At 36.1% G+C, this 23,426-nt stretch overlaps 1 pseudogene across 1 annotated transcript; it reads right to left on the reverse strand.

Moving 5' to 3' along the window:
- Positions 1-1,219: 1,219 nt before the first annotated feature.
- On the reverse strand, positions 1,220-23,426 carry LOC143629228 (anaphase-promoting complex subunit 1-like; annotated as a pseudogene). Its single transcript, XR_013152919.1, has 37 exons — positions 22,870-23,426; positions 21,711-21,774; positions 21,536-21,620; positions 21,148-21,434; positions 20,959-21,064; positions 20,705-20,852; positions 15,164-15,351; positions 14,981-15,050; positions 14,691-14,852; positions 14,132-14,592; positions 12,810-13,269; positions 12,407-12,736; positions 12,215-12,298; positions 11,889-11,981; positions 11,752-11,811; positions 11,475-11,573; positions 10,650-10,790; positions 10,249-10,329; positions 9,599-9,670; positions 9,108-9,179; positions 8,851-8,944; positions 8,545-8,627; positions 8,356-8,412; positions 8,204-8,281; positions 7,993-8,114; positions 7,755-7,915; positions 7,601-7,681; positions 7,413-7,526; positions 7,209-7,310; positions 6,984-7,121; positions 6,579-6,752; positions 6,441-6,504; positions 6,224-6,363; positions 5,980-6,131; positions 5,713-5,890; positions 4,897-5,304; positions 1,220-1,240 (listed from the first exon to the last, which is right to left on the reverse strand). The product of XR_013152919.1 is annotated as an anaphase-promoting complex subunit 1-like (transcript).

A 23,426-nucleotide genomic window follows, 5' to 3' on the forward strand; every position in this document is an offset into this window, starting at 1 on the left:
CCGACGAAATTTCCGAACACTTTTCCGGCAAGGTGGTGGCGGTGGGCGGTGGTGGTTGTAGGAGATAAGTGAAAATTTAAGTGGGTTTTTAAAATTAAATTAAGTGGGTTTTCAATATTAAGATATTAGACAAAAATACCCTCCTTCCTAGCCTTCTTAGAATAATCAAACTTCTTATATGATCTTTTCTCTATACTATATTTCTTTATTAAAATGATGTTTACTAAAGAAGGGATAATTTACTTTATAATAAATCATGTAATAGTTTTCTTAATTTACTTTATGATAGTCATTTATCAAAATTAATTACTTTCTGTAATAAAAATGGTGAGACTAACTTTTCTAATATCATTAAATATCCCAAAATTCAAAATCATTTGAATAACCGGATTAAAATCACATTCAATTACTAAAACCACATATCATTCAATTTACCATAATTATGCAAAATCATCAGTTTATGAATTAATTGTAATTAAAATCTTTAATTATTCTCTATATAAATGGGAAAATGTGTTGACTTTTTTTATTTTTAAGAAATTAAGAGATCCAGTTTCACAACATTTGGTACCAAGCTTAATAACATATTTTCATATTTAATTTATTTATTATGTTTACTTAAATTTATATCATAGACTTTTGTAGGAATTATTAAAATATTTTTTGAGACAGTTTTATGGTGCTGACGTCACATGTGGAGGTATAATGATTAGGAGGAATAATACTATTATACAATAGTAAGCTTCAATTACTACTAAATATTTAAGAACCACTAAAAATTATTTTATTCACCTTTTATATGTATTAAAAATGAATACATTATTAGTATCTTACTAATGGAAAATAAGATATCAAAAGGCTATATAAACTATCATCTCATACTCAATCTCTAATCGGGTGTTAGGTAAAAACCTCAATTTATTTGGTGTTTGTTGTATAAGGTTTTTACTTTATTTATCGAAAGCTTTATAAACTATTTTTTTATTATAATTACATATCAGGAGCTTGATAGTGGAATTTGAATACAAGGTAATTTCTTACTTTATATTCATCAATTGCGTAGTTAATTTAATTTTGACCTTTAAATTGATTAATTGCAAATTAAAGTATAAACCTTATATACAAGAAAGTATTTAGGGAGTTGTAGATACTAAAGTTATGATACTTTTGTTAAATAAATAGTTAAATTGTATAAAATTTTCTTCATGTTTATTTTAAATTACACTTCAAGCGGTTCTTCCTACACATTGTAAAAGCACAAGGTACTTAAACTATAAAAAAAACACGAGGCTCACAGTTAGATGTCAATTCTTACATGTTGAAGAGATAAAATAATTTGCGAATTGACTATTGGATATAGGTGAAGGGAATGTTGGGGGGGGGGTGTTCAAATGATGACAGATGAATGTACAAATTCCGATGATCTTCTAATTAACAATTCATTATATCCAATATCTGATTTAATAGACTTTGTCTATCTTTCGAATTTAGACAAGTTCTATTAACTTACTTTCGAGGATGCGAAATATTGTCGTTTGAAATTATGTGTTTATTAGACGATTTCTATATTTTCACCCGTGACGCCCACGGGACAATAACCTAGTAATATATATTGTTAGAAGAATTAGCATAGGGGATTTTAAATGAAATTAATTTCAATACAAATTTAAATTCTGTCACTAAATATTTAAATTTGAATTGGATTTTTTTTAAAATTATAAAATGGAAATCAACACTCCTTAAAAATTGGATTTCATTTTTTTTATATATAAAATAGTTATTTTATTGAGCTGTTTAATTTAAAGAATTTGTTCTCTTGGATCTTTTTACTTGTAAAGATGGGCTTATGAATTGCTTCGGCCCAAATCAAATAACCAAGGGCCTAATGCCCAACAACAACAAGCGTTTTACACTTTTACAGTTTACTGCCTCATGCTATTTCATTATTTTCATTGTGCCCCTTACAGTTTTCTTTTATCTAACTCAGGTCTCATAATTACGTATCTTGCTTTCAAAGTTTCATATTATTTTACATAACGCATCTACTCACTTTCTGTGGTTGTTCAAGACAACCCCCTTAGGTATCTTTTATTACATTGCAATAAGAACAAAAAAAACTCGAAAGTTTTTTAAATAGAGTTTCATGCACTTATCATCCATGTTTTGAATCAATTTTTTTGAATAACTATGATTTTATTGTTATATTGTTAAAACTTATTTATAGAGACACGAAAAGTGGATGCGTTTTCGGGTGTGCGTTTGAGTGTGTTCTAGGCCCGAGCTCGGCTCATTAGTAGCTTTTTAAATTTGAGTTCAACTCGACTTGTTTATTATTTTATTGATTATTTTACTTATATTTATATATTTAACTATAAGGTTTATATATTAAATATCTAAAATATAAATTAGATAAATAATAACTTAATTTGTTTAAGTTCTCAGGTTGGCTCGAGCTCAACAGGTGAAACTCGTCCACACTTAGGGAACAAGCTTACTTTTAGACTTGAGTTTGAGGTCGGACTCATTCAAGCTTGACTCAATTCAAACTTTTAGTAAACCAAATCTCGAGATTGACTTACAAGCTATATGTCTAATTTACACCTCTAATTTTAAGAGGTTACTTAACAAGTTGTCAAACTTTTGGATCCAAAATTCAAACTTCCATATTCTTAAAAATCAAAATTTAAAATTTGGTCAAAAGGTGGTACGAGAAATGTTGTAACGTGTCACCTGAAAAATGGTTGATCCCATGGAATTGGTCATGTCACAACAATAAAGGTTCACGATCCGTCCTTTAACAAATCAGAGCCGTTGGATCAAAACATTAACCATTGTTCATCTCTTTATATAGACCTCATTCATCATTCACTCAATACACTTAAACCTATTCTCTCTCTCTCTCTCTCTCTCTCTCTTTGATGATCTCTTTCTATTGTTTTCGGTTGAATTTTATGTTTATTTTCATCTATGATCTCTTCAAATAATTTGATACCGAGTGTCGGTACCAATATATGATAAGTATTTTGTAATGAGTACATGATTTTTTAGAAATTCGGTATTTGTATTTTGATATTGTTATCCATACGGTACCGATCTAGCTTCTATGTCTTGTTGATGGGGATAATTTAATTCCCCACCAATTCGTAAACAGAAGCCAAATTAAAATGTCAAATCTCGTTTGATTGTTTTGCTTTGCAACTGATAGCTCTTGCATGGCTGGCACCTTCAAGTGAGTTGAATACATAAATTATTTTTTTTCTAAAATAGAAAAATGTTGTGGTTGCAAATATATAATTTAGCTATCAAAATCGGTTGGGGTATAAGTGTTGATATGGCATATGGGTTTTTTGTATATTAAATCTTTGAGTTATTAATATTATGAAGTTTGTTTAATCTGGCATATCGCGTATAAGTGACGAATTTAGAATAAAAGTTGAGTAATAGTGCGGGTTTAGAAAACAGAAGTAGCCAATACATAAAAGATAGAAAAAAAATTACAATAAAAATGTACTTAATTTAGAATCCGATTCCGAAAAGGAAAAAGAAATAAAGAAAGAGCATTTGTTCTTTTGGTCCACCAATAAGCTTTGAAAACGTTTTAAACACAAAAGTAAAATAAATATGAACTCAGGAACTTGTTGACATCCATTGATGACCTATTTCTTTATCATTTATTTGAATTAATGTATTATGACACAAGTAAATAAATTTTGTCACTTTCCTTTGTTTTTATTTATTAAATCATCCGCCTTGAAATAAATATTTTGTTAAACTATTTTTAAATAAATATTCATTTTCAAGAGTACATATTAACTTTCATTACCAGAAGTAAAAACTCTACTATTCAGATTATTTAGAAAATTTTATTTAGAAGGCCGCCCTTCTTTATCATTAATTTGAATTAATGTACTATAGATTTAGTATATGATACCTAGTTTTCTAGAAATTTGGTGTTGGTATTTCGATGTTGGCACTGTTACGGTACGGGTCTAGCTTCTATGTCTTGTTGACGAGGATAAATTCAATTCCCCACCAATTCGTAAACAGAAGCCAAATTGGAATGTCAAATCATGTTTGATTGTTTTGCTTTGCAACTGCTAGCTCATGCATGGCATCTTCAAGCGGGTTGAATACATAAATTAACCTTTTGATTTTGTTTTTTTTTAATAGAAAAATACCGTGGAAGCAAACATATAAAAGGATTTTTGTATAACATGTGGATCCAAAAAAAAGTGAGGTGTAGCATGGGGTAGTTTACATAAAACAAAGATGACAAAAAATGCATTAAAAATGTACTCTTCATTCTTCAACCTATTCAAAATCTGCATGTGGAATCCAATTCGGAAAAGGAAAATGAAATAAAGAGAGCATTTGCTCTTTTGGTCTACAAATAACCTTTGAAAACGTTTACAACACAAAAGTAAAGTAAATATGAACTCAGGATCCTGTATCCGTTGATGACCTATCAAAATGCTTAGAAAACATTAAAAAAAACTTTTGGTCAAACAAAATATGTTTGGTAACTTTTTTATTTCAGCGTCGTATTCACCATGCAAACATGTCCCATTTAGCACCAGACTTGTCAATTGTCCCACCAAAAATGGGATTATTAATTTAGCTCGTCACACTAAAAATTGGATTATCTTATTTTAACTAGAGTTTCACATAGCTCTACACCAAAACAAGTACAACTAAAAAAAGTTAGCATACGATATAATCTTAAGTAAAAAATATTATAAATCTGACTTAAAATTCATGTGCTCCCACTATTTTAGCTATTATAACGAACAATTCAAAATCACATAAGAAATAAAGACAACATAAATGCAAAAGATAATACTTAAGAGCATATAAATAAATCATAGTTTTTACAGGGCATACTATATAAAAAATCACTAATCTACCCGATAAAGTTTACCTATTGGACTTTGAAGTAACTAGCATAAACCCATCAATTTCCTTAATTGCCTTGATGTTGGTAACAGGAAACAACAAACGTAGCAGGGGCATCAAAGATGGTGCTTGTATAGACTTCAATTTGTCAATACCAGCTTCAAGTGTGGCAGGTGGCGGTACACTGTACCACTGAAGATACCATGACAAAAGTGTTGGGAGGTTATCATCATTTTCAGGCCATTTACCGGATCTTAAGTAATCATGTATATTGACGGTCAACGATGGAGTACATTCTAGAAGCTCTTCTACCCGTTTTTTGAGGGATCCTAGAAACGTCGATTGAACAATGCTTCCTCTTGAACTCGAGAGACGTCCTTCTAGTAGAGCATCGTTGTAAGCTAGCGCAAGCTGCATGTAAAATAACAATAATAACTAAAGTCAGCTGATTCGGGATTTAATATATTTACATAATATAGATCAAGGGTGCTGGCTTGATTGGTATTGGGCCTGGTTCGTTTAGAAGACTAAATTAGTGGCAGTGAATTAAGGGGCAGGTGGGCCTGGTTATAATTTATTTCTAGACCGCTTATGTTTTCTTGTGGAAAAAGTTAGTATCCCTAATATGTAATTATAAATAGGCGTCTTGTACTTGTGATTCATCTTCAAGAGTGGTGTAAAGCAGGGCATAATATAATGCATGGTCAGTTTAGACCGAACCACGTTAATCCTCGTGTCCGTTTATTTTCTGTGTTTGATTGTGATTGTGTGTTGCTGCTTCCGCGTGCATATACCCTAACAAAGGGAAATAAATGTTACCTTTAAACTGGGGAGAAACTGAGAGTCGTTTATAACCGGTATACCGCTGATAACCTGATCAGCCATAGACGCGACAGTTGTGTACAATGACAAGTAGACCTGCAAAAGTGCGGGCCGGTCCTTACTCACACACTCAAATAGCACTTGTAAGCAAAACTCTAGAAAATCAGTATCAGATCTGCAGAAATGTATGATAATAATAAGTTGGCGCTTAACAAATGTGCAGAGTTTTGTGAAACAATTAAAAAAAGTTTTGTGTACGCATGCTTGATGTTCCAAGAAGGATCACAGCAGAGAGCACCAAAAGCAATCAAGCTGGGATCTGATGAAAAGGTACTGACCAACTGATTAACGCTTACCGCAGCATCATCATCGTTATTGCTTGGAGTAGAAGCTTGCAAACTTGCCAAACCAAACACCTATATCGTGTGAATTCAGTTATTTATTACAAAACGTATATTTTAAAACAGACGGAAATGCTTGAGTAATGTTGAAATGATGAAGGTTTGACCTTGTGCATTGCCCTTGAAAGCAGAGACTGTCGACCTGTAGGATCGTCGACGTATGAACAAGCTCCAACTTTAAGTTTAATATAAAGAATACCAGATTTAAATGGATTATTCTTGTCTTCAGAATTCCACCAAGGTTTCTCTGTAGAATAAAAAACATGAACCAGTGTTGAACAAACATTAAATCATCAATAAGCTACTAACAAAAACATAAATTACCTTCGGGGTTAAGCTCAATTACTTGAGGCCAGTAACGAGGACCACAAACTCGCACAGTTTTTAACTGCATCAGCAAATTTCATTGTTGAAAACACAATTAGCCAGTCAACGCCTGAAGAAATAAAAATGAAAACTTACAAGGGCACGCTCGGGCAGAATACAAGGAGTGACCTCACAGAAACTTGTTTCTGCATAACGCTCAGTTTCCTTAACTGTGATTTCAAGAGGAGCATAAACTGGAAGCCCGGTATCCACATCAACTGTTTGAACCCACCGAGCTTCCGTAGCAATAGCATACAAATGTCGAAATGCCTGTAAATGCAGTTCTTATATTAAGACATTGAAATGCACATACATATGTGTGTGTATAGAGAAATATAATCATGAGAAAACTCATTCTTGGTGAGAGAATCGAAAAACTCCATACTACAAATATGCAGTATATCATACTGCAGATGATATAAGCACTGCATAATTGTAGTATGGAATTTTTTAGTGTGTATGTGTGTGTGTGTATACAGAGAGAGAGAGAGAGAGAGATGCCTGAAGATGGCAGCGATTGTCATTTGGTCCAGTGGGTAGGCGTGGATAAAGGGTTATCAACAATGCAGCAATAGAGCTGTTAGTTGAAAAAGTCATCATTCCACCCCCAAGGAACAAGAAACCAATAGCTAAGCTCACCTAAAATAAACAAATACACATTAAAGTTTAAAAAAAGGTCTGAACTGATACACGAACTTTGGTTTGGAGCAAAGAAATAAAACTTACAGCCATCTGAGTACCATAGTTGATATGCCCATCAGCTGAATTTCTAGAGCGCAGAAACTTTAACAGTTTAAAAGTTTGCAGGTGCCCAGAACCAGCCATAACCTGATGTGTTTTTAATATCGTATAGAATCCAAACCATCAATACAAGGACAGGAAAAAACAAAAATAGAATAATTTTATAATTAGCAGATTGCTAACACTTACCACAGACAAGGAAAGAGCAATGAGGTGTAAGCATGTCTCTAATGTACTCCTGTCAACATATTGAGAAAGTCCTCTTGGAAATCCATGCAAACTTTTAACAGGTAGAGACTTTATCTGCAACACATGTATGCATATATATAAGAAGTTTAAACTAATAGAACGAATGAATATAGAAGTCAGTTAACCACCTCATTCAAGAAGGCAACAACATAACTAACTATAAAGCAAGTCATGTGCACTTCCATCTTTGGTACCAGCAAATCTCAACCCTACAATGAGTCCATATTATGGGCATCAGTTTTATAAGAAGCAAGAATTAGTTAATGGTAAAAGGTGACATACCAAGTGAGATACATGCACCAGCAACCATATTCACATATGCTTTAGCAATTGCTTCACTGTCCGTATCATCAGAATCATCCATTTCACCATTCAGGCCTCTCACGCCATCTAAAACAACTTGTGGAATCTGACCCTGAATCCAATCTTCTGATGGATGAATCCTGAAAGCAACAAGGTGTTAAGGTAGATGCAGAATTGAAGATCTCCACCAACAGATCTATATTTTAATAGTACTTACCGACTCCATAATATCAAGTTACGGGAAATGACACGAAGCATTATGAAATCGGGCCTCACGTATTGCAATTCAAATCGTGTCTGTGGGATACAAAGCCTGGATAGAATCGCTTGTGATTCAGTCTGCCATCAATAACAGTAAAAAGTGAGAAAAATTGAAGGAACAATTAAATTTCACAATCTAAGATATAGCCATGTTGCAGAAGTTTTACCTTTAAGTACATTAGCCCCAAAGCAATTATAGCTCCAGGCGCAGTAACATCAACATTAATTTGGGTTGCATCCATCATCTATAATAGCACACAAAAGCAGGAATTGAGAAAAATATAATGAATAATCATATTTGAAAAACAATATTTACAACCTGTCCAGAACCACGATTGTGATCATCTATTGATTCGTTGGAGAAAAGGGGTCTTTCCTGAGGAATCCGAAACAACAAAGTCAGGCACAAGAACTCGTGGTCTTATAGATCTTTAAAAGTGAAGTGAAATGAGTATGAATGGCAAAAAAATCAAATAGAATGTGATGGGACAGTTTAAACAGCTTTTACATGTTGGATATCTTTGCCTCCTGCATATCGAAACAACTGATCAACTAGCGTGTCCATGACACCAACCGAATCTAGACCACGACCTGCAATCAAAAAGAATATGGTAAGAATTAGCAATTACCACCAACCGAATCAAAAAAATTAACTGAATACAAAATACTTTATACATCTCCCAATGTATTTTAATGTATAAAACCACCTAAACTATAAACAAAAAAGTGTTTTGAGGTCAACTTGATCCCACCCGTTTGACCCGTCACCCATCCACCCAACCCACATAGTTTGCCATGCGTACATAAAACATACCCAAAGCAACAAGTCCCAAAGAAAATCCAGCAGATAGAGCATATCCCTCCCTTTCAAGTACATTATCACCACCACTTTTACGACCAATCTCACCCTGCAGAAGTTTATTAAAGTTAACGATTGTGGCAGCTCGAGGTCATAAAATTGGAAAATGTAAATCGAAGCATGTATAGCATAACTACTGGCACAACATCAAAGAATATGATTGCCATAGATGTTGATATAAAACTAGGAACAGCATAGACACGAGCGTATACCAGAAGATTATTCATCGTTAGGGGGTGTGCAGATCCTTCGTAAAGAATCCCAATTGAGACAAGCGCCGCTGACTGAAAATTATTAAAAAACAATTAGAGCTATGGGCTTGCTATATAATCAAATTGTACTTTCATTCCCTATACTAGTTACCTATCCAATCCAATTTCCAAGAAAATATCCCATGCCCCATTTTATTGAACAAAAACATGAACACAATTTGAAAACATAATACAATTGTGACAATTATGCGTGTTGTTGTGTAGGTATAGTGCTCACGCTAATTAGTCATGACTGTTATATATATGTATTGAAAGCCTTGAGTAACTGCCCCCAGTGAACAAAAGGAAGAGTTTGTTTTTTGAGTTGAGTATGTACAAAGGCAGTTAATACAGGTTATTATATAAAACACACATATCTGTTAAAGCAGATAAATACTTCTGGAAAGGAAAGATGACAGGCGATGTGTGAAAAAAATATGGTTATAAGTTACCTGAAGAAGGGTTGGTAATTCCAGTTCCGGGAAGGAAGACGGATGCCGAGCTGTTATGTGTACATTGAACGACTGCAAGAAAGAATGGTGAGCTGTTATGTGTACATTAAACAACTGCAGCAAGTCTAAATGTAAAAACAAATTAATAACGAAGCTAAACCAATGCAATGATGCACTTTAGTTCTACTAAATCAGAAAATTAACTTTTCTTACAAGTGACAACTTTCACTGCTTAACCTAAAAAAAGATCCAGCTACAGTTAGGCTAAAAGCTAACAATAGATCAATAGCAACATAGAGCAAATCAGGTATGTCTAGAAGAGCCTAGAGTTCTGTTAAATCACTCCCATAAGTGAGCATGAAATTTTTAAAATCATTTTTGTTACTAGTGACAAAATGATTTCTACCTAAAAATAGATCAGACCACAACAAGAATAGTGCTAATAGCAGCATTGAGTTATTAACAAAATATAAAGTGGACGACAATGCAACATAAAAAGAAAAATCCAGAAATACAGCCAGTAAATGGCACTCCTCAGTTCTAGTAGATTATGTTTTTAGAAAAACAAAAATCATGCAACTCCCTGAGTAAGAATACAAAAATCCCTACTTGATATCTAAGCATAATGAAGCAGGTATCACATCACTGACCTTTGATATTGCTGGCTGCATTGTTCCTCTATAAGATGCGGCAAGTCCAAGCATTAGTCCTACTGTCGTGCTTTCATGTTCCTAAGATAGTGAAAACATTAAATTTTCATAGTGTTACATTGAAAAATTGTTGCTGGCTTGAAATCCAAATTGAGAAGTTGTTTGCTTCTCAGTATATTTTTGAGAAAGTGATGCATAAAAGATGAAAATTTTGAGACACTCGCAAATCACAAGAATATGTAGCTTATATCAGGGTGCAACCAACTATAGTTTAGAGAAACTCCCAACTACAAAGGTAAAATTAACATGGAAAAAGTAGATATCCAAGAATTTTGAAGTGATTTCCTTTGTTAACTCTTGATACAAAAAAATAAATAAACATAACAATGATAACAAAATACCTGTGCATAGTACTGATATATATCAGTTATAGTCAAAACATCCAGGTGACCATGTAATCCCAGTGCAAGTAAAAGGCCAGCGTGAGTAATATTTGGTTCCTCGGGTCTGTTGTACAAGATCCAAGTTCGTGACATTTTACCCTGAAAGATGTCGATTTGGATTACAAGAATCTAGAATGAAATACTAGGCATGCTCAAATGAAAAGATTAATGAATGGGAGAGCTATGAACACATTCAATTTCCTCTCATGCAGTGTCAGCTACACAAAAGTTTAAAGCTTAAATCAACTAAAAACTAACAATATGGGCTGTGATAATAAACTAATAAAGAACCGCTGTTATCGCCTGATGCAAGATTGCACAAGCTTTGAGCACCTTGTGTTCACTAACCATGCAACCTATAGATAAATGGTTATGGTTAAATCACTAATTTCTACATAGTAAGTCCCATGATGAAGTCAGAAATTCAGAAGGTGTTAACTTTACAGATTTTATACGAGTACACGATGGTAATCAATAATATGGTTAGTTACAGACTAGGTGTTTACTTTCCAGATTATTAAAATTCTTTGAATACCCTAATTTCTAAAAAGTTATTTGCCTTACTTTTGTGATTCATTTATTAGTCTGAGCTAAGCTTTAAGTTTGTTTAAAATAAATCTATATACGTTTTGAAATGTGGTTTCTCTTTCTACGTATTCCAATCTTTATGTATACTTTTGTTTTAATTATTGAAATATCAAACAAAACATATTTATTTTCTTACCTTTACATGACAATTAAAGAATATTCAAATTTGGCAATAATTTCATAATATATATAAACCTGGAGAGGTGCCATTCGTAGACCAGCAGCTACAGCATTGTGAAACTCGGGCCAAGATTTGAGCTCCTGTATATTCCTTATGCTTGGATCCAAGTTAACCTAAAAGGCATGAAATGAGTATAATCGAAAAAATAATACCAAAAAAAAACAAATACAGAAACTAGATATTCATCAGTCTTCTCTAAACTAAGGAGGTCCTTGCAATTGGGGACCAGAGCTGTTGGTATTTGGATAATATTGAAGTTACAAAACAAAGAAAAAGCTGCAATGATCATACAGTTGCATTTTTTTGGGTAGGCAGTCGGCCTGCTAATATCAACTTTGGAACAGGAAGTGCCTGCAGAGAATGTCAATGAACATTAATAACCCTATTTCTTTTAGGTAATCATTGCAGGTACACGAAAAGGGTGTTACCTCTGTTAACAAGGTACATGTGGTTGAAAGAGTAAATGCACCACGTCCTACAGGGAGAGAAGTTGTTCTTTGAGCAAGCTGCCATAGCTGAGCCTGTACAGAAGAAAAACAGCCAGCGGTCATAGAAGATAAACTTCGACTCTTTTACAAATTGACTCAAATAAAAATGAAATGATGTGCACAAGATCGTAAGTCCTATCATAGATATACATGCAATCTCCTCAAAGATGATACATTGAAAGTATAAGCATGTTAATTTGATACATAACCTCCACTTAATCCAACAAAACTACACAGGTGAAGGAGAAAAAAAATTAAGAGATTACCTGTTGGAATTCCTGATCTGAGGCGGTTGGGTTAACTGGTGTCTGAATTGCCACAGGTCTTGCAGAACACAGAAGACGTCTAACCTGCCAACACAAATTCAAGAATGAAGCGAAAACAAACATCAAAGAAAACAAATCATAAGAAAGATGACAATTAGTATTATAAATCAACATATATAAACCAAAACAAACCTCATTAAGTCGCAGATCACGACCATATCGCAACTGTGTGCTAGAATTAAAAATATGCTCCATGCCATCAATTGTAGATTCGTCAACAGAATCAGTATCTTCATGCTTAGAATCATCCGACCCATTCACATCGGTGATTGAAGAAGGAATAGTAACCGGATGTAGATGTAGCATGTAAGGTGTAGACATAGAAACAGAAGTCACATTACTGGAAGAATTCATTTCAGTGAACTTTTTAGAGTGTGACAATGAAAGATCTTCACGACCAAGAAGAACATATGCAGAAGCAGGCCAATCGGTTGGTGGACATTCCCGACACTTGTCCAATACCTAAAAATTTTACACCAGTTAGATACTCAAGATCAACCTTGATTAAATGTACAAGTTTCAGAGCATAACTTACATGTCTTAAGGGAAGTGATACACCAGCAGGCAGTAAGTCAAGTTGTTGCAATCCAAATCTTTCTCCAACCATTGCCAAAACTGTTAGCTCCTCGGGCCTGTTGGCTGATCCGGTAGCAAACTTACAATAGACATCAGATGACAGCTTGTTCCCTATAATTTTTCCACCACATAACACACTGTAAAATGAAACTATCTTCCTGGCCCAACTCACAACAGAATTTCCATCTTTACACATAAGAGATGGAAGATCAATAATGCTGGTAGCAGTACATCCATTTCTTAAGCAATTTTCAAGCCACCTAAACAAACTGGGAGGATTTTTTTGTGATAAAGATGTTTTTTGAATACAATACTTTCTAGAAAGAGCGGGAAAGTCGCGTATATAATAGTCCAGGTAACCATCTACACCTAAAATCTTTGAAACTTCACATAATAGAACAACAAGAAAACCTAAATCCCTGCAATAACAAGGCATGTATTAGGCAACGCCGATAAAAACATATGCATATATGAGTCCAAAAGTTAGATCAGAAGTTTAAATAATATAGCAAAGGTTATAAATTTTCAAATTAATTTCATATATACCCTTACAAACTTGATAATTTTCATATACCCAACCAAAAATAAAAATATCCAATATACTTATATACCCAACTTGAATGAATTCTAATTAATGACCATGCTACCCTTTTCCATTATATTTGTTTAAACCCTGTTTTTACTTGGATTTGATCGACACCGACGATAAGCAAGAGAACCGAACAATCATCTCTCTTTGGTTTTCTCAGCAGTAGATAGTCGAACAATCGAATCTGTATGTTCGAATCAGATAATCGTACCAGGTATAATCGCATGATAATCGAACGATAGGCAATCTAATACTTTGAAAAACTATTGTTTATTGGTAAAAGAAAAATAAGTTTAAGCTATATGAGAGGAAGAACATTAAAGCTAGAGATGGGCCATATATGAAATTTTAAAGTTTTTAAATAATAAGGGCAAAATGATCATTTATTAAATTGTATTTTATGAATTTGGGTATATATGATATTTTAACTATTTTGTAAGCATATATGATATTTTTAGTTTTGTATGGGTATATACGACATTTTCCAAGTTTGTAGGGGTGTGTATAAATGAGAATAACCCTAAATGATCAGTTGGTACAAGGATTTCTTTGTTTGTAAATTTTGAATCAGTAATTAGTTAAGATGCCCACTGACAATTAACAGGCCATATAGTTGTTCTTAGAACATAAAATAAAACATAAAACACAAACAGAAGGCGAAAAGACAAATGTGATTTAAACATGAAGTGTACCTTCTACGAAGATGATTAAGTTTCAAACTTTCATAAACTGCATGTAGTATATCAAGGATCTCTATCAAAGATTCAGATGTGTACGATGTATCCAGCTGTTGAGAAGCAGAACATGATTCGTCACTTTGAAGTGACATTCTAGAAGAAAATCCACTCATGAAATGAGATTTGGAATATTTCTCATGAAAGCTGCTGTTCAGGAGAAACTCCCATGATGACCCTGAATGTAACTGAGGATTTTTTCTTGTTTTCCCAAAAATTTCTAATATAATAGCAGAGAAAGACTCCCATTCAGAATCAGCAGAAGAATCCACCCTAGATAGATAAGCTGATTCACCATTTCCCCAAAGAAGAGCCACAAAGTGGTCATATAAATTAGCTTCAAGTCCCTCAGCCATTGCTGTTATGCAATCATTGGCCAATGATGAAGACGGGTATCTACGAAACGTACATCTGAGCATCTGTACAAAGAAAAAGATATACAAAGACCAAACATATGAAAAACATGTCACGTGATACTTAACAAGTGAATGCATATGCGTGTAAACTGGTATTAAACCTGTCCATTATGTAAAATGACATTGACTCTCCCCTCAATAGCATCTGCCAATCCAATAATTTTCATATCTTGAAAAGCAGTCGTTGCTTCCAGTGGTTTGACATTATGTGAAACGCCAGCATGTCCTTGAAGGACATATCTACACAGGCATTGCTTCCCTGACTGATACAATAAAAGACAAAAAACCAAATGTTGGTTTAACCTTTTGAGGAATAACTGGTTTATGCATTGAAACAAAGTTATTGATCAGAACCAGCTGATGGCAACAGCAACAAAGTTAACCTACTTACATAAAGTACAAGAGAGCTGTCAGGGGCCAAAACAATGATATCTTTATATGGCAGTTGTCCAACTTTTACTCTGGAAAATGTTAACAACCAGAACAGTTAAGCAATCTTTTTTAATACCAAGTTACCCAATAATGATCAAGAACAGTTTATTTCTACAAAAAAACAACAGTGGACATCTCCTACCTTGGGCGAGTTACAACAACAGAAGCCGCTGCAATGGCTGGTATGCTCCAGCTCATGTCAGGTTTAATATCATAAAGAACATCGTTATCCATTTCAACACACTGAAGTCTCACTGCTTGCAACTTCTTTTGTTCTTGAAGAAGGAAACAAATAACAGGAGTGGTGTCACTGTCTGTTGCCAAAAAAACCTGCATAACATCAATTCAAATCATATGTTAATCCCAAAACAACAAAATCAAGTCTTCCCGGTAGAAAATAAGAGACTATATCATATAAAGTTGTTGTAAATAGCAAAATTAAACCACCCGTCTTCATCCTCACAAATTCAATTGTCTATTTGATAAGAACCGAAATTATAAGACTTAAATAGGCTGAATTTATATTAGAAATAAGATAATGGTTTGCCCAATTCGAGAGGGGCTACTCTCCAGAATACGAAATGGATAATTTTGATAATGAAAAACAAACAAGACTCTAGCTTTATTTATACTAAAAGGTAACCAGGAAATCCTCCACTAATCATGCCTCAGACTTTAATTTACCAAGAATTCAGCTCTTGACTTTGACCCCACTATTTCAGCCCTTGATTATGACTTCCCATAATTTAGCCATCTCAATGGTCAATGTACGGGTCAAAGACCCACTGAAACTGATCCATTGATCCATTTGTCTTAATCGGATCCTTCTGCTTTCTTGAATAAACTTTTAGGGGTTTATCAATACTTCCGTCCCGGTAAAACGACTTGTCCTCAAGTCGGAAAGAGGGAAATTGCTCTGCCAACAAGTCATAATTTTCCCAGGTGGCTTCTTCCTTAGGGCGGTAACACCAGGAGATTAGTAACTCGAGTGAACTCGAGTGTCGGCTGGCCAGCTTCCTTTACCCAACGATAAGCCTCAACAGATTGTGGTTGAAGGTCGATTTCCCAATCTTTTGTAACCGGAAGAGGAGCAATAGGCATGGCTGGTATTTGACCACGAGCTGGTTTCAGCATGGAAACATGAAAGACCGGGTGAACTCTGGATTCTGATGGTAATTCTAACTCATAAGCGACAGCCCCAACCTTGCGAATGATACGATAGGGACCAAAAAATCGGGGAGACAACTTCTGAAACTTCCTTTTTGCTAGGCTGCGCTGCCGATAGGGCTGAATTTTTAAGAACACAACATCTCCCACTTCAAATGAGACATCCCGCCTTTTGTTATCAGCTTGATTCTTCATACGGGACTGTGCACGCTGAAGATTATCTTTCAGGACTCGTAACATATCATCACGGTCAACCAACTGGGCTTCCAGCTCAGCGTTATTGGTATCACCAATGACATATGGATGGAATGAAGGAGGTTGACGTCCATAAACAGCAGTAAACAGCGTAATACCCGTAGAAGTGTGGTACCCCGTGTTATAGGAGTATTCAGCCCAAGATAAAAATGAACTCCAACAAGAGGGTTGCTCGTGTGCAAAACAACGTAAGTAGGCTTCCAAACAGCGATTGACCACCTCGGTCTGACCATCCGTTTGTGGGTGATACCCGGTACTCATCTTCAAGGTGGTATTGCTTAACCGAAACATTTCCTGCCAAAAATTACTAAGAAAAATGACATCATGATCTGATACAATGGAACGCGGAAACCCGTGAAGTCGGATAATTTCCTTGCAAAAGAGGGCTGCTACTCCCTTGGCAGTGAATGGGTGATTTAGTGGAAGGAAATGAGCATATTTGCTCAAACGATCCACAACTACCATTATGGTATCAACTTTGTTGGATCGAGGCAACCCGACAATAAAATCCATTGAAACATCTTCCCAAATTTGATTTGGGATTGGTAGAGGTTGAAGTAGGCCAGCGGGAGAAAGGGTATCATGCCTGTGTTGTTGACAAGTGAGGCAAGTTTGCACAAACAAACGGGTATCTTGTTTGAGTTGAGGCCAAAAATAATAAGTAGAAACTCTTTTATATGTCTTTAGGAACCCCCCGTGACCCGACATCGGTGTGGCATGGGCTTCATGAAGCAACTTCTGTTTAATGGAAGGGTTATCAGGGATAACCACACGACCCTTATAAAAAAGGGTTTTACCCACCAACGAGTACCCAGGAACTGAAACAGAATCAGCAGTGAGTTGCTGTAAAATATCACTAGTAAACGGGTCAATTTGCAATCCCTTTTGTATTTCAGTTAAATCGATGCAGTAGGGTATGGCCAAAGTGACCAATTCAGCTGAATGTGGGCGACGGGACAAGGCATCAGCTCCCCTATTCTCCTTCCCTGATCGGTGAATAATTGAAAAATCATAAGGCATGAGTTTGAGGAGTAGCCTTTGTTGTTCAGTTGTGGTGACACGTTGCTCAAGCAAGAATTTGAGGGTGTGGTGGTCTGTTTTGACAAAAAAATGACGACCCAACAAATAATGGTTCCACTTCTGAACCGCGAGGACCACTGCCAAAAGTTCTCTATCATAAGCTGATTTAAATCGGTTAGACATTGAGAAGCCCTTGCTGAAATAGGCAATAGGATGCTCTTCTTGGATAAGAATAGCCCCAACACCATCAGAGGACGCATCACATTCAATCACAAATGGTTTAGTGAAATCTGGTAAAGGCAAAACAGGGGCTGAAATCAGCGCGTGCTTCAGCTCGTTAAAAGCTGCCAATTCTTCACGGGTCCACTTAAACCCGTCCTTTTTGGTAAGTGATGTTAATGGTCGGGCAATCAGCCCGTAATTTCGAACAAAACGCCGATAGTACCCTGTCAAGCCTAAAAAACCTCGTATTTCGCGAACGTTAACAGGGATGGGCCAAGATGTTACAGCATCAATTTTTTCTTGATCAACTTGGACCCCTTCTGCAGAAATAACATGGCCCATAAAAGGTACCCAGGGCTGTCCAAAACAGCACTTAGACATCTTAGCATAAAATTGTTGCTGAGACAACAAAGTTAAAGCTGTCTGAAGATGCTCGATGTGCAGATCCATAGTGCGACTGTAAATCAGGATATCATCAAAAAAAACCAAGATAAAACGCCGTAAATATGGCCTAAAAAGATCATTCATAACCGCTTGAAAAGTGGACGGGGCATTGGTTAACCCGAAAGGCATTACCATAAACTCATAATGCCCGGAATGAGTTCTAAAAGCCGTTTTTTCTATATCTTCTGGGCTGACCCGAATCTGATAGTAGCCGGAACGTAAATCAAGTTTAGAAAATACCGTGGCCCCATAGAGTTCATCCAATAACTCATCGATATTGGGTATAGGATACTTTTCTGCAATGGTGAGCTTGTTTAAAGCTCGGTAATCCACGCACATTCTCCATGACTGATCCTTTTTCTTGACGAGCAACACAGGGCTGGATAATGGGTTTGTACTGGGCTGATAAACCCAACAGTTAATAAGGTATCAATTTGTTTTTCAATCTCTGTCTTTTGGGAATGGGGGTATCGGTATGGCCGGATGTTAGGTGGTACGGAATTCGGGAGAAGAGGGATGGAACGGTGCTGTGATCGGAAAGGTGGGAGGGTGTTTGGCTCGTCAAAAACAGTTTTGAACTTGTCTAACAAAGGCTGTAAACTGTTAGGGATATCAGGTTTGTTTTCGGGTTCAACAGCTAGGTGTTGGAACGAGGCTGATTTTTGTGGCCCTGAAGCCACACCTTAAAGTTTATATTTCTGCCCATCGATTGAAAAAATCAAAAACATTTCGTTCCAATTGGCTTGAACCGTGTTCAAGGTTGCAAGCCATTGTACCCCAAGAACCACATCCGACCCGCCCAGGGAGAACGGGTAAAAATCTTGTTTAATTTTAAGTTCTCCCACCTGTAACACAACATCACGACAAATTCGACTACAACGAATAATATCCCCATTTCCAATTTGCACTCCGAATGGTGGAATGAGCTGAGTTGTGAGATTCAATTCGTGAATCAAGTTATCAGAAATAAAATTGTGGGTTGAACTACTATCAATGAGTATTAGGATTTCGGTGGAGTTGAATGTACCATAAACCTTCATCATTGAAGTGTGAGATTTTCCAAGAATTGCATGGAGACTAATCTCTGCCATATCGTCTTGATTAGTTAATGGCTCTTCTTCTACTGTCACCACGTTTTTTGGCAGTTCTTCATCAGCCTCTAACAGTTTAAGGGAACCAGTTCGGCATCTATGACCCGGACTAAATTGGTCCCCGCAACGAAAGCACTCTCCACGAAGGAGACGAGCCTGTTTTTCTGTGTCGGATATGCGGGTGTTGGGTCTGGTATCGGGTTTAGGTTGGGCTGAAGATGAGGCGGTAGTAGGTGTGAACAACTTGGATTCGGGTTTGTACTGTGAGTTTCATGAGGTTTTCTTGTCGTTACGAGTATGGTTAAGTTTGGACTCATACTCAAGGGCTAGGCTCATTGCTTTGTAAATGGTTCGGGGTTTATGGATTCTAACATCGGCTTTCAACTCCTCCTTGAGGCCGTTAAGAAAAACCCCAAGTAAACAATGGTCGGGCCAGTTTGAGACCCGTGCCGATCAGCGTGCAAACTCATGTCGGTACTCCTGAACAGACCCTGTTTGCTTGATACAACAAAGGTACTCATCGGAATTTTGAAACTCCGGTGGTCCAGAATATTTCTGCAGTGCTTTTACCAATTCCTCCCAGTAGGTTAACTCCTGCTCGGCTGTTAACCAGGAGTAATAATCCAAAGCATCTCCATCTAAATGCATTGCTGCTACATCAACTTTATCTTCCTCCATGGTGTTGTAAAAACGGAAATACTTTTCAGCCTTTAATACCCATCCTCTTGGGTCGCCTCCGCTGAACGTCGGGAAATCAATCTTATGGTAGGGTCGGTGTTGCGGCTGTGATCGTCACGAACTGTCTCCATCAAATCGGTTTTTGCTACTGCTGGGTTTATCACGGGGTTGAGCTTGCTGTTTAAGGGCTGCCATGTCGGAGTCTAATGACTCGAGTTTTGCAGCAATCGCAGCTAACTGGGTGGCGACCGGATCACCCTGACCAGCACCACTATCTGCTGAGTTGTTCCGGGTCTGAACCATCTTCGTAATTTCCCGGCAATGGAACCAAAATGATAAGAACCGAAATTATAAGACTTAAATAGGCTGAATTTATATTAGAAATAGGATAATGGTTTGCCCAATTCGAGAGGGGCTACTCTCCAGAATACGAAATGGATAATTTTGATAATGAAAAACAAACAAGACTCTAGCTTTATTTATACTAAAAGGTAACCAGGAAATCCTCCACTAATCATGCCTCAGACTTTAATTTACCAAGAATTCAGCTCTTGACTTTGACCCCACTATTTCAGCCCTTGATTATGACTTCCCATAATTTAGCCATCTCAATGGTCAATGTACGGGTCAAAGACCCACTGAAACTGATCCATTGATCCATTTTTCTTAATCGGATCCTTCTGCTTTCTTGAATAAACTTTTAGAGGTTTATCACTATTTTCCCTCACTTTATACACAGATAAAATGTGCCCGAATAAATGAAGACATGACAATGCATTATATAGAGAGATTGATGGATATGTCACCTCACTTGCAGCTGCTTGTGCCCCTTTCCCTTGCCATATTCTTCTAAAAAAAACTTCTTAGATAACATAACATCAGCTAGTAAAGAATCCCTGGATTTAAAGTTAGGATTTGTAACTTCTGTAGTCCATAACGAGTGTTGCAACTTTCCTAAAAGAAGAACCATATTCCAATCATGTGACAATGAAAGTCAGACTAACTTTCTCGGGTGCTATTACGGAATTCAAATGGTAGGCAAGAAACAGAGAGTGAAAACCTTTATGATAGGATGCCATAAGTGGAATAAGATCACTAGTCCAGATTGTCTTCTCATCAAATTCCTTCATGATGTTGAGCTTCCCTCTTTCCTCGATATGGATTGGCTAGCCACAGCAAATTCAAGAATATTTAAACAAATGACAATAAGAATAAAAGAGAACTCAAGGCAGTGAAGTGTTTTAAACACCTGTGGTTCTTCTAGCGGATCCTTTAAAATCAGATGTGAAGACAATGAAGCTCCATCTGCTTTCATCATATGATCCCATGAACGTCTTAAACTGAAGGATTGTTGAGGACTATAACCCATATCCTTTTTTGAGCGGGGTATATCATTGGGAGTCAGTAATGGGCTTGAGGATGAAAAATGAGGGCGTACTAATGGATTTGGTCCATCTGTCAGTTGGAGAAGTAGACCAGATGGAAGAGGCCATATTGATGTGACAGCATGAGGAATAGGGATAGATACTTCATCACCTGCCAAAAAGGGTATCCAAATTTAAACCAGTCACATAATAATGTTTTGTTTTTAATTTTTAAACCATCAATAAACTTCATCAGCGATTAGTTATAAACACCTGATGCGCTATACATCGTCAAACTATCTACTTGTAGAACACAAAGAAGAGCTTCAGACAAATCTCCCATTCGACACCAGCAAGCCTAAAAAAACAGCATGAATGAAGATAGTCATTGGCATCTTAAAAAAGTTTTGATGAATCGTAGTATACGGTGAACTATGGTTTAAGTTACCATGATAACTGGTGAAGGTATACTGAACCTCTTGTACACTCTTGCTCCTTTTGACCATACTATCCTGTTACATTAATCGCAAATGCATTTAGTGAATTAGTTGACGGATGTGATTTACGTAAATGCAATACATAAAACCGTTTTCCCTTCTTGTACTACAAGTAAACAGTACCCAAACTTACAACGTGGTGCTTAACTAAATCATTTGCTTTGTTGGCTGATGTTATTTAATGAACCTGGTTAGTTGACTTCGGTCAGCCAATTATGTTATGCAAACTTTACAAATGTAAGCTTGAAAACTTGAGCCAATAAATGTCAAATATACATGCATACATACATGATTGCAACTATTTGCATATCAATCTTACATTCTTATGTACATGTGTGTGCGCAGTTGTACACATGTATGCATGCATTTATAAAATTTTAGAAGATGTTGACGTAATCACAACATTATAGGCCTGCACATATCAGTTGAATTATATGCACTATGTACAAAGACTACGATGTAAGAAATGTCCATCAGGCACCTATCTGTGTATGATTTTAAACCAGTATCCACGTGAAACAAGGATACACTTATAATCTCAACTTCTCAAGTCCTGAAATATAGACTACATGAAACAAGAATACACTTATAATCTCAGGTCCTGGTAGTAAAAAAACAAATTCACAGAAACATGAAACATGGAGACATATAGGCATTTCTGACACCGTACCTCTATTCTATAATTTTACTCGTTAATTAGGTACACAAGCTCTGATATGCTTAGTCGTAACCCTCACCCCCTATATTAACCAAAGCAAAAAAGGAAAACACAACGAACGTCTAACTATCATAATGAACAAAAATATAGCTCCTTACTTCAAACTTCAACAGTTTAGAAACTAGGGTTTTGTAATGTACAAAACATGTAAACTGTAAATTTAAGGGCTAATAGTAACAAAACTTTCTTAATCTGCTTCTTAGTTCAACAGTTTAGAAACTAGGGTTTTGTACCGTACAAAACATGTAAACTGTAAGATTAGGGGCTAATAGTAACAAACCTTTCTTAGTCTCTGTTCTCCTGTCTATAACTCTTAACCGAAAACATATTAACATAATGAAGAGCCCTGATATGGAAAATAAGAGTGCATCAACTGAAAAAAGTAAAGTTACCGGTTTCCTCTTATAAGAAGCTCATGATCGCTGCGATCACTCAACGAAGACGACGCTTCAGTGTCATCTGACTTGGCTTCGTCTCGCTGTCTGGTAACTTCTGGATCAAATAAAAAGTACTCATACTCGCCAGTGATCTCATCGGCAGATTTTCCGTCCAGAGCTTCAGCAATGAGGCCGAAGGGCTTGAACTCTCCAAGAACAGTGAGATGCCGGACTCTGATTGATGCCATTGACTGCTTTGTGATTAAAGTGTTGGATGAACTGAAGAAAGTGTTGCGGTGTGAGTGCAAAGAGGCGAGGTTGGATGAAGTGGTGAGCTGAAGAGGTAGTTAACTTCAAGTAAAAGAAGCTCAAACTACATAACCAAGTGAAAAGGTAAGAATTAAATACTTTGTGAACAACTTAATACACTTTAGCCTCTGCCACTGAGTAAAGTAACTCTGTATTATTTGCTAAAATATAAACATTACAAAACACACTAGAAACTCTAGGGCTGTAAACGAACGTTCGTTCAACAACCTGTTCGGCGGGAAGTTTGTTTATGTTTGTTTGTT

The sequence above is a fragment of the Bidens hawaiensis genome, unplaced genomic scaffold (assembly GCF_021521415.1).
Source record: "Bidens hawaiensis isolate Kalapana, Puna unplaced genomic scaffold, B.hawaiensis_p1.1 tig00005179_1, whole genome shotgun sequence".
Lineage (NCBI taxonomy): Eukaryota > Viridiplantae > Streptophyta > Magnoliopsida > Asterales > Asteraceae > Bidens > Bidens hawaiensis.